The following is an 8,917-nucleotide window of genomic DNA, read 5'->3' on the forward strand; positions in this document are numbered from 1 at the left end:
CGAACAGCACTCACTGGCTCTTTTCCTCAGCCAATTCACATCTTTTAAGTTTTCAAGTTCTCAATGCAATTCTATAGAAAATGGAATTTTTCCTATTGATGTATTTTTTCTAATTTAACTTCTTGCATTGGAAAAGCTATCTCAAAACACCAGAAAAAGTGAGATAAAAAGTTATCTAATACGATTTCAACATTACTATTTTGCAATATCTTTGTTTTATTTTTTATATATAAAGATTTGAATTCATGCATTGAGTTTGAGCAGAATTTTCATGTTAAAATATTTGTTTTATTGTTTGTTTCAATTTATTGTTGTTTGTTGTGGACCAACTCATGATCTGGGCAGAGTAGTCGGATATTCCTGAGTCAAAGATTTTACGGGATGAGTTTTCTATGTTACTTATTACGTAATCAAGCCCACTGACGGTCAAGTGTTTTCCATGTCTAGCTATACGTATTGGTTCGTTATAAAGTAAATTCATGTTGAACATTTCAAATAGATCAAAAAGTTGTTTTTTATAGTAGCTATTTTCCATAAAATCTATATTGAAATCCCCACAGATTACAGAGTTTGCATACTTATCTGATACATTGTTTGAGATGTGATTTAGGTTATCAAGGAATGACTGCGGATCTGCATCATTGGATGAGCTTCGATAGATTGTGACAATGCACAACTCTTTGTTCAATTCTATGGCAAAACACTCGATACGATAGGTTTTTACAATGTTTGAGAAACTGAGACTGGACAAATATTGCTGTACCGCCGTGTTCAAGCTGAGACCTGCTGAAGCTGGAGACTAGTTCATAACCCGCTATCCTAGTGTTTTTTACCTTTTCATGACACAACCAGTGTTCAGTTATACAAATAAAAGTTGGTTTATTAGGATTACAAAATAATTCAAGAAGGTTTATTTTGTTTGATAGACTTTGAATATTTATATGCAATAATTGAAAATTATGATTTACGGTGTTGGAGTCAGAAATGAGGCGTGGTTTCAAAAATTTGGGCTCGTTTGATGTGGCTTAGATGTTTGTTGGCTGTCCAGGAAGCGTTGACCCTTTCAAAAGTCAAAACGGCTGAAGTGTATGTTTTCCGGCCAAAAGCTTGGTTCATAAACTTGTTGTTGTAAGTTGGGGTCTACACCAATCATAAAAGCTTGGTTATTGATCCTAACGGGCAATGTGTTGAGTTTTTTGACATAGAGGATCGTGGAATTGGTGTGTTTTCTTCTCTCACTTCGTCAGGCACTCTTGACACAAATAACCAGATTTTTTTTAGGTTTGTTTCAGGGCTTCCTCTAAATTGTTCATCACCCTCACCGCTTCCTACTTTGTGCTTAGTTATTTTCGGTATTCTCTGCCTAGATACTGTTATAAATTCGTATAAGTACTGGGTATTTCAGATACTTTGTTGTATATCGGATTTTGTTTAATTTCGAGAGCAAAATTCACATTTTCAAGATTTATTATTTCTTCGGCCTTTTTTTCTTTTCGAATTTTCATAACTTCTGTTGCCAGCTGATTCACTGTGATATTTGGGCCATTCTGTATGTTAGGGGTTCCTTGTTCTGATGACTCATTTTTATGGTATTGTTTACCCTTTTTTGTGGAAGACCATTTTTTTGTGATTTCAACTTTATCTCTTTTTTTTTGTTGCCTCATTGATTTGGTGTTTTGTTTGAGTATCCGTTTTATTTGCATTAATTAATGCCAATTTTTCTTCAAGAGTGATACCCTCCAAGAGTGATATTACTTACTCCTTATCTGCAATTATTGTGTTTTTGTCTGCTATGATGTTTCTTAATACCTACCTCTAAAATAGGTTTCCTCTGTGAGGTTATGTCCTCTGTGTGTTGGTCATATTCATGTTTGCATCCAGCTTTCTTTTGTTCACTAGACTGCTTAAGGCACGCGGGGTGGAAGTGTTCACCACATTTATTACACTCAACTTTGTTGACTACTTTTTTACAGCAATGTTTACATACGTTAGTATCGTTTTCTTTGGGAGCGAATGACGGCCAGTCCGAACCGGTCGCCATCTTGAATATAATTCGTCCAATTTCATTGATCTTCCAAGAAATTAAATTACGACCTCGCCTCGTGTAATCAAATGGGGTAATCGTGGATCAAGCCTAATTGAATTTTTTCGCGATGTAAAAATGGGTATGATACGTTTCTGAGTACCTAATCAAACCGACCTTGAACGTGCGATTCGACTCGTCGGTATGGATACTAGGTAATTCAGGAACCGATTCACATATTCCACTCATTTAGTAATGATTCTATTTTTGAATGCAATTTCGGGAATTATGACTTATCCGAGTGTTTGACTTAGATTATATCTCTGCATGAAAAATTTGTTGTTGTCGACGATACTGATGAAATACAGTTGGATATTCACTTATTGCGCAGAACAGTTTGGAAAATGTTGCGAAATTCAAGGTTATCAATACAAAACAAATAGATTAGCGATACAGTATGATGGGGCTAGAGTCGACAACTTTCATCATTTTCAGGAATCCAATTGAATGATATCACTATTGATGTGAAAATTCAATGATAATGATTTGTCAATGTCACACTGTTAAAAATTGAAGTAAGTTTCCAGAACTTATTAGGAAATATTTCACAATTAAAAATCTGTGTTAGTGTAATAACCTGATATATGATGTAACAATGAAAAGTTGTGTAATAAATCAACACAAATGAAGTAAAACTTATTTTACTTTGTGAATATTCAGATGAAATGTGAACTTTCCCTGGAAAGTTATGGAATCAATTAATGTACAGGAAGTGATCTGTGAATTTTAATAAATATTGGTAAAATCACTACCAATATTCTTTACAGCTCACACATCAAATGGGTAGATTTCACAGTGTATATTAAGTATATTTGGATCAGTCCATTAACATGTTATCGTGTTGTCGGAAAAGGATAATTGCTCGTAGGCAGTGTGCATTAAATAAAGATCGAAAATAACTTCGGGTCGCGGGGAGCGAGGCGCATACCCCTATAACCGATGACCGGTTCATTCGTGATTTCATTGTTTTTAAATAAAGGTTTATTGTACAACTAGTGAGGTATTCAAAGTGATTGAAAAGGTAAGAGATAATGTTCAAATGTAAATTGTGTTTATATGAATGTGTATCACTAAGAAAGTATGACTGACATCAATATTTCCACCGTTACTGGAGTGATGCGAAATTTATCTGCTTACACATTCGTCTTCGGGTGATAACAGCAAACACAATATTCCCGAAATCTTATAGAAATTTTAATTTTTGTTTTCAAACTAATATCAGATGAATCAAGCGAAAGTTTTTCTGAAATTGAGTATATAAAAATATCACATATTAACAATATTCACTTTTCTTGCAGCAACCACGAATTCCGTTTATTATGTATACGTCGAGCAGGAAGAAGTTAATGTAGAAGGATTTGTGAATTTCCTAGAAGCATTGAAGTTGGCTTTTGATTTATACTTCACCCTCAATAATCAATATCCAAAAGGTTTTTCAATAATATTAGAGTTGTTACAGCGGCTAATTTTGAAAATTCAGCAGATTCGGGTTCCAAATATAAAAGGCTGAATCCGGTGAAGAAAATAGTTTTCAATTTCATAAACAAATTTGTCAAACTTCAAAATTGAAGATTTTATAAAATAATATGCTTGAAATTAACTTATGTACTTATTTGTGATGCACTGTTTGGAACGTTTGGTGTAGTAATGAATATTACTAGAGTTTTTCTCAACACCAAACCGTTATTTTAACATTTCCGCACGTGTTTCGATAAATAAGTGATCATCTTCAACAGGAAGATCAAAACTTGAAGATGTGGTGTAGAGAAAAAACTCCAGTAATATTTATTTACTTATAACTTACAGTTGATAATACTCTTCCAGTTTCATTGTAACAGAAACCTAATTTAATGTGTTTTTATGTTTGAAATGTATTTTTTTTTCTAATGTTCATGCAATATATGCTGCAATGATGATGTTGAATTGAATTCTAGTTAAGTTTCAACAACATTATTTTCTAGTTGGTTATTATTGTTAGATGTCATATGTTTCATTTCTCAGTATGCATTAAATTCGTGTTCCAAAGATTAGTTGAACTTTAATTTATTGAATTTTATTAAATTTGGTACACATTCTTGACTCATAGTATCCTGATATGATACAACTCTTTGAAAAAATGATTCAGGTCCATGTATACATTCCTCAGTGAGATATGATAATTTTGTTATACATTGAAATATATATTTGGATTCGACCTTCACGTAATAACATATAATTGGATTCGAAAAGACACGTGTTTTGGACTAGTTGGCCCTTATCAATATGGTCTAGTCAAATGGCATGGATTGGGCAATTAGATGATTACAAATGAAAGCACAACTATATGCAGTCATCAACAGAAGTCACATCTGTGGTTTTTGTAAGAAGATCTAGTATTTACAAAAGGCAACTAAAGCTACCTACGTGGAATTTTCAATCCGGAAATGGTAACAATAGGAATGCTCTGAGATAGATTCATCAGACATGCTTTTATTTCAGTGCTATGCTTGATAAAACCTTCCCTTTGATATATAACACTCAACTTTCAAATTAACATAAAGGCAAAAGTGAAATATGTCCATTGTGAAATGACGATGAAATATGTGAAAACACATTGTTATAATACATTGTAAAAATACAGTGAAAATGGAAATATACAATGTGAAAACACATTATAAATAAGGTAAATATTACATAAGTTCTTCTGCAAAATTGCGTTGCCTATCACAGAATTTTGAGTTACTTTTGAGGAAATTTACTTAAAATATTATTTAAAATTACATAACATATGCAGAATTAATCCAATTCATATTTGACTGTTTCATTAGTATTTGTGTTATAAATAAATATAAATTCTCGTGTTATTCTCCATTATTTCAACGGTTTTTGTTCTACATAATTTATAATGAACTGTCTTCGTTACAACCACTGTTGTATGACATTACGTTGGTTATTTGTGGCCAACGTAATGTTATGTGAATTTACACAATTTTTTTAACAGTGATAACGACAGTTTCGCTGGACTTCCTGACTGACACATTTCTCATGTTGGGGGTGGAGATATCAAACTACGACAAAATTCTCATCAAAAAGCATCATTTCAAAAACAATATTGATAATAGACTTCCAATCAGGTGTTTCTGGGTTTATTAGCCGTGGTCTGCAGGTTTTTATACCTGGCGTTTCGTCTGCTACTGCGGCAAACACTATCAAAAGCCATACGACAAACGGCAAAGGTGGAAATAATCATTGTTTTAACTACTTCAAAATTATTGTTATTTTGAAATACTGTAAAATGAGAACTTATCTCCAGGAAGCACGAGTTGATATGATTTTGATAATCGGTGAGTGTGAAAAAACTGTTCATTAGCGTCAGGAGTAAATGCGTGTTATCCTAACAAGATTCATCGTAACAAGCGTTCATTGGAAAAGTTGTTGCAGCTTTTCCGAACACCCTCACACAAGTCAACGAAAAATATGTGAAACAACTGGAATGAGCAAACAGAGTATCCAAAGAATGATTAAAAATTACTAATTACACCCGTATCGCATTTAACTACATCAACAGCTTTTAGAAGAAGAGTATGGTCGACGACTCAATTTTTGTTTATTGATTTCAGAAAAGTTTGGTGATGAAGAATTTTTTTTTGATTATGTGCTTTTTTTCGACGAGTCAACTGATCACAACTGATTAGTTAACAGACATAACTTTCACTACTATCGTGACGAAAACCCTAATATTTTTAGAACCCTTGATTACCAGCACAGATGGTGTGTTAATGTGTGAGGTGGAATAATTGGAACGCAAGTCATGGTCATTTAAACGGCGTCATGTTTCTCGGATTTATTAGAGATAATTTGCCTGTGCTGTTGTATACCTCCTAATATTCGTCAACGGATGTAGCTAGATGGTGCTCCTGTATACTTTGATAGACGTGTTAGAAACGAGTTGGATCGATAATATCCAAATAGATGGATAGGACGAGGAGGTCCACGGAACTGGCCAGCCTTCACATGTGAAGGTATGACATTTGTGAATCCACAAAAATCCATTGATGTTTAACTTTCTTTCGTCGATTTAATATTCAATTCATTGTTTTTTTCTCATTTTTACCGTCCTGAAGAAGCTTCCCATTAGAAGCGAAAGCTCCTGATCGCTTCAAAAACACTTCACTAAATTTCTTCGAAAGCTTCGGATAATTCCTCTTCCATATTCGCTGTTTCATTATCACTGTCGTCGTTTAAATCAATAATGAATTTATTTCCACCATTAATATGGAAGCGTCCAATCTCCGTTAGTCTTTTTCAACTAAAATTATATTTTTAAACCTTATCTGCCAGTCTTCTTCGGTAATATTAGATACTTCTTTTTCAACTAGTTCTATTACCTTCTTATCAAATTTTGGAAAATTGTTTTTACGCCTGATGCTTTGTTTCAATTTTCCCCAAATCAACTCGATGGGATTGAAAACACAAAAATAGGGGGGAAGTCCCAGTATGGTGTGTCCATACGTTTCAGCAATACTCTCAAGGGTATACACTTTCTCAAATGTTTTTGTCTGTAAAACTTGAAGAAGGTGGTTTTTGGTATAGTATTCTTCAAAATAAAAATTGTTATCTATTAAAAAACTTATTTTTTCATCTTTCCTCGTATATTTATTCGTTACTTTGATGAGCTGTCGCGAATGATAGGGAGCGTTGTCAAGAACTATTTCACTATTCACACCCAAATTTGGGATCAATGTGTTTTCAAATCATTTCTCGAAAATATTAGCTTCGATGTTCTTATGATAGTTAACATTGCAGTCGTCAAGTATTTTTTCAGATGATTTCAAAGAATTCCGCCGCAATGCATAATGATTAGTCGCGATCCTTTGTTTACAGGCATGTTAGGCGTACACATTTTCGAACCATCTGTCCAATCTTTCTTAACTGTGTCGTGAGTGTCATACCAAGTTTCGTCCAAATAGAACATTTTCCCTTGTTCTTGTCTATATTTAGTTATTTGCTCTAAGTATTTGTTACGCAATTGCACTATTCTTCTGCTTTCCATAACTACTTGACGTTTGTTTATTATTTTAAATCTAAATCCTAGTTTCTTTATCCAATTTGAAGAGTTTTGTCACAGCAGCTCACGCTATGGCCGAAAGTATTCAATTTCTTCCTTATGATTTTAATTGTAGGAATCTCATTGCTTTTGTAACAGTCGTATATTGTTTTTTAAAGACTTTATTAAATGAACATCTAAAGGTTTTGGTAATCCCGCATTACATCGCGTCTTGCGTTAATAAGATTTCTTTTTGACTATTTTACGTACAGTTGAGAAAGGAATTTCGGTCAAATCTGATGTTGCTTGTAATAGTTTTTTTTCCTCGAAATCAAATATACTCTCTGTGTTTCAATATTCAAAGGCATCCAAATCTTATTCACTGGTATCTCTTTTTGCATTGTTCACCAGCGCTATTGGAATCACTACACAGAAAAAAGTCTGTGTTGTTATCACATTCGTTATTACTATTAATACTTGTCCAAAGACACATTTTAAACAAATAACAAAAATTTTAAGTAATTATAATAACTTCACCACTATCGAATTTCAACACTCAAATCGCGATCAGTTCCTGAAGTGAACATTGACGATACAACGGCAGTACATCGCTACATTCTATTGGTCACCGTAACATGACTTCAAATTCAATTTTATGACTCTTCAGCCAATCATTAAACTCGGTTAGTAAAAATTATCCAATACGAACCGCCAGTTCTTCAGTCGACGTGGACTAATTCGTAGCGGCATTATTTCTTTGTAGTGTTTTTTTTTGGCCTTTGAGTTCGCCGATAGCTTTAAGAATTACTATATCACTTACTTCGCCTACACCTGTTACTGGAAATCTTATCTCGAGAGAAACGGTATTCTTGTCAAGACGAGAAAGGATATTTTTCTCGACGAGACAAGCCGCATTTTCTTGTCTTGTCAACACAAGACGCAACTTTAGTACGAACATTGTGAAAGATAAATGTTTTGAGTTTTATTTCCAAAAGTTTGTTATCTACCTCTTTTCAGTCGAGATGGCTATAAAAACCCACACAATTTTTTGAATTGTATTTATTAAAAAATCGCTTATTCCCAAATCATCCGAGTACTCATATAATATCGTTAAACAAAAAATTTCTGACACCGTACCTGCCCGTTCATAATTCTGCAAATAATAAGAGGGGTTATCTCTAATTCCATTCAATGTCAGGAAATAAAACCAAAAAATGTGATAAGCTGATAAGCAACTCAAGGTTTGCCCTTCAGTTAGACCTCTACTTGAACTTGTTGGATTAATTTTCACAATACAGATAACGTACAATAGATATGGTTTACATTAATGGATTGATTGCTTTATTGGCTAATTTCTGGATATAACAGGTCTAAGTATTTTTAGAGGAAAACATGTAATTGAAGAAAGTAGGTAACATATTTTACATGAGGTGATTTATTTACTAGACTTAAAGTTTACTAGACCAAATTTCATGCTAGATACTGTTAATAAAAAATCATCTAAACTTATTTTTGTATTATTGGTTATATGTATATTGTTTAAGGCTGCAGAGGGAAATTATTTTGGAGTCTGGAGGGTGGCTCAAGAAAGTGTGACATATCAAAGTTGTGATTTTTTTCATGAAACACCCTGTGTGTCGTTACATTTTTGAATATGTCAGAAAAAAGTATTGATTTTATAAAATTAACTATTACCTAACTATAACCGTTCTCGAGTTATTGATTTTTTATGAAAATGCTAGGTACCATTGGAAACAAAATAACATCCAAATGTACAGTAATTATTCCTTCGATGTTCGATAAAACAA

At 33.2% G+C, this 8,917-nt stretch overlaps 1 long non-coding RNA gene across 1 annotated transcript; it reads left to right on the forward strand.

Moving 5' to 3' along the window:
* Positions 1-316: 316 nt before the first annotated feature.
* On the forward strand, positions 317-4,113 carry LOC111505992 (uncharacterized). Its single transcript, XR_002722213.2, has 2 exons — positions 317-3,104; positions 3,382-4,113. It is a non-coding gene; the product is annotated as an uncharacterized lncRNA (long non-coding RNA).
* The last annotated feature ends 4,804 nt before the right edge of the window (positions 4,114-8,917 follow it).

This window comes from Leptinotarsa decemlineata, unplaced genomic scaffold (genome assembly GCF_025532065.1).
Source record: "Leptinotarsa decemlineata unplaced genomic scaffold, Ldec_3_MD MMD2_tig00000090_RagTag_RagTag, whole genome shotgun sequence".
Lineage (NCBI taxonomy): Eukaryota > Metazoa > Arthropoda > Insecta > Coleoptera > Chrysomelidae > Leptinotarsa > Leptinotarsa decemlineata.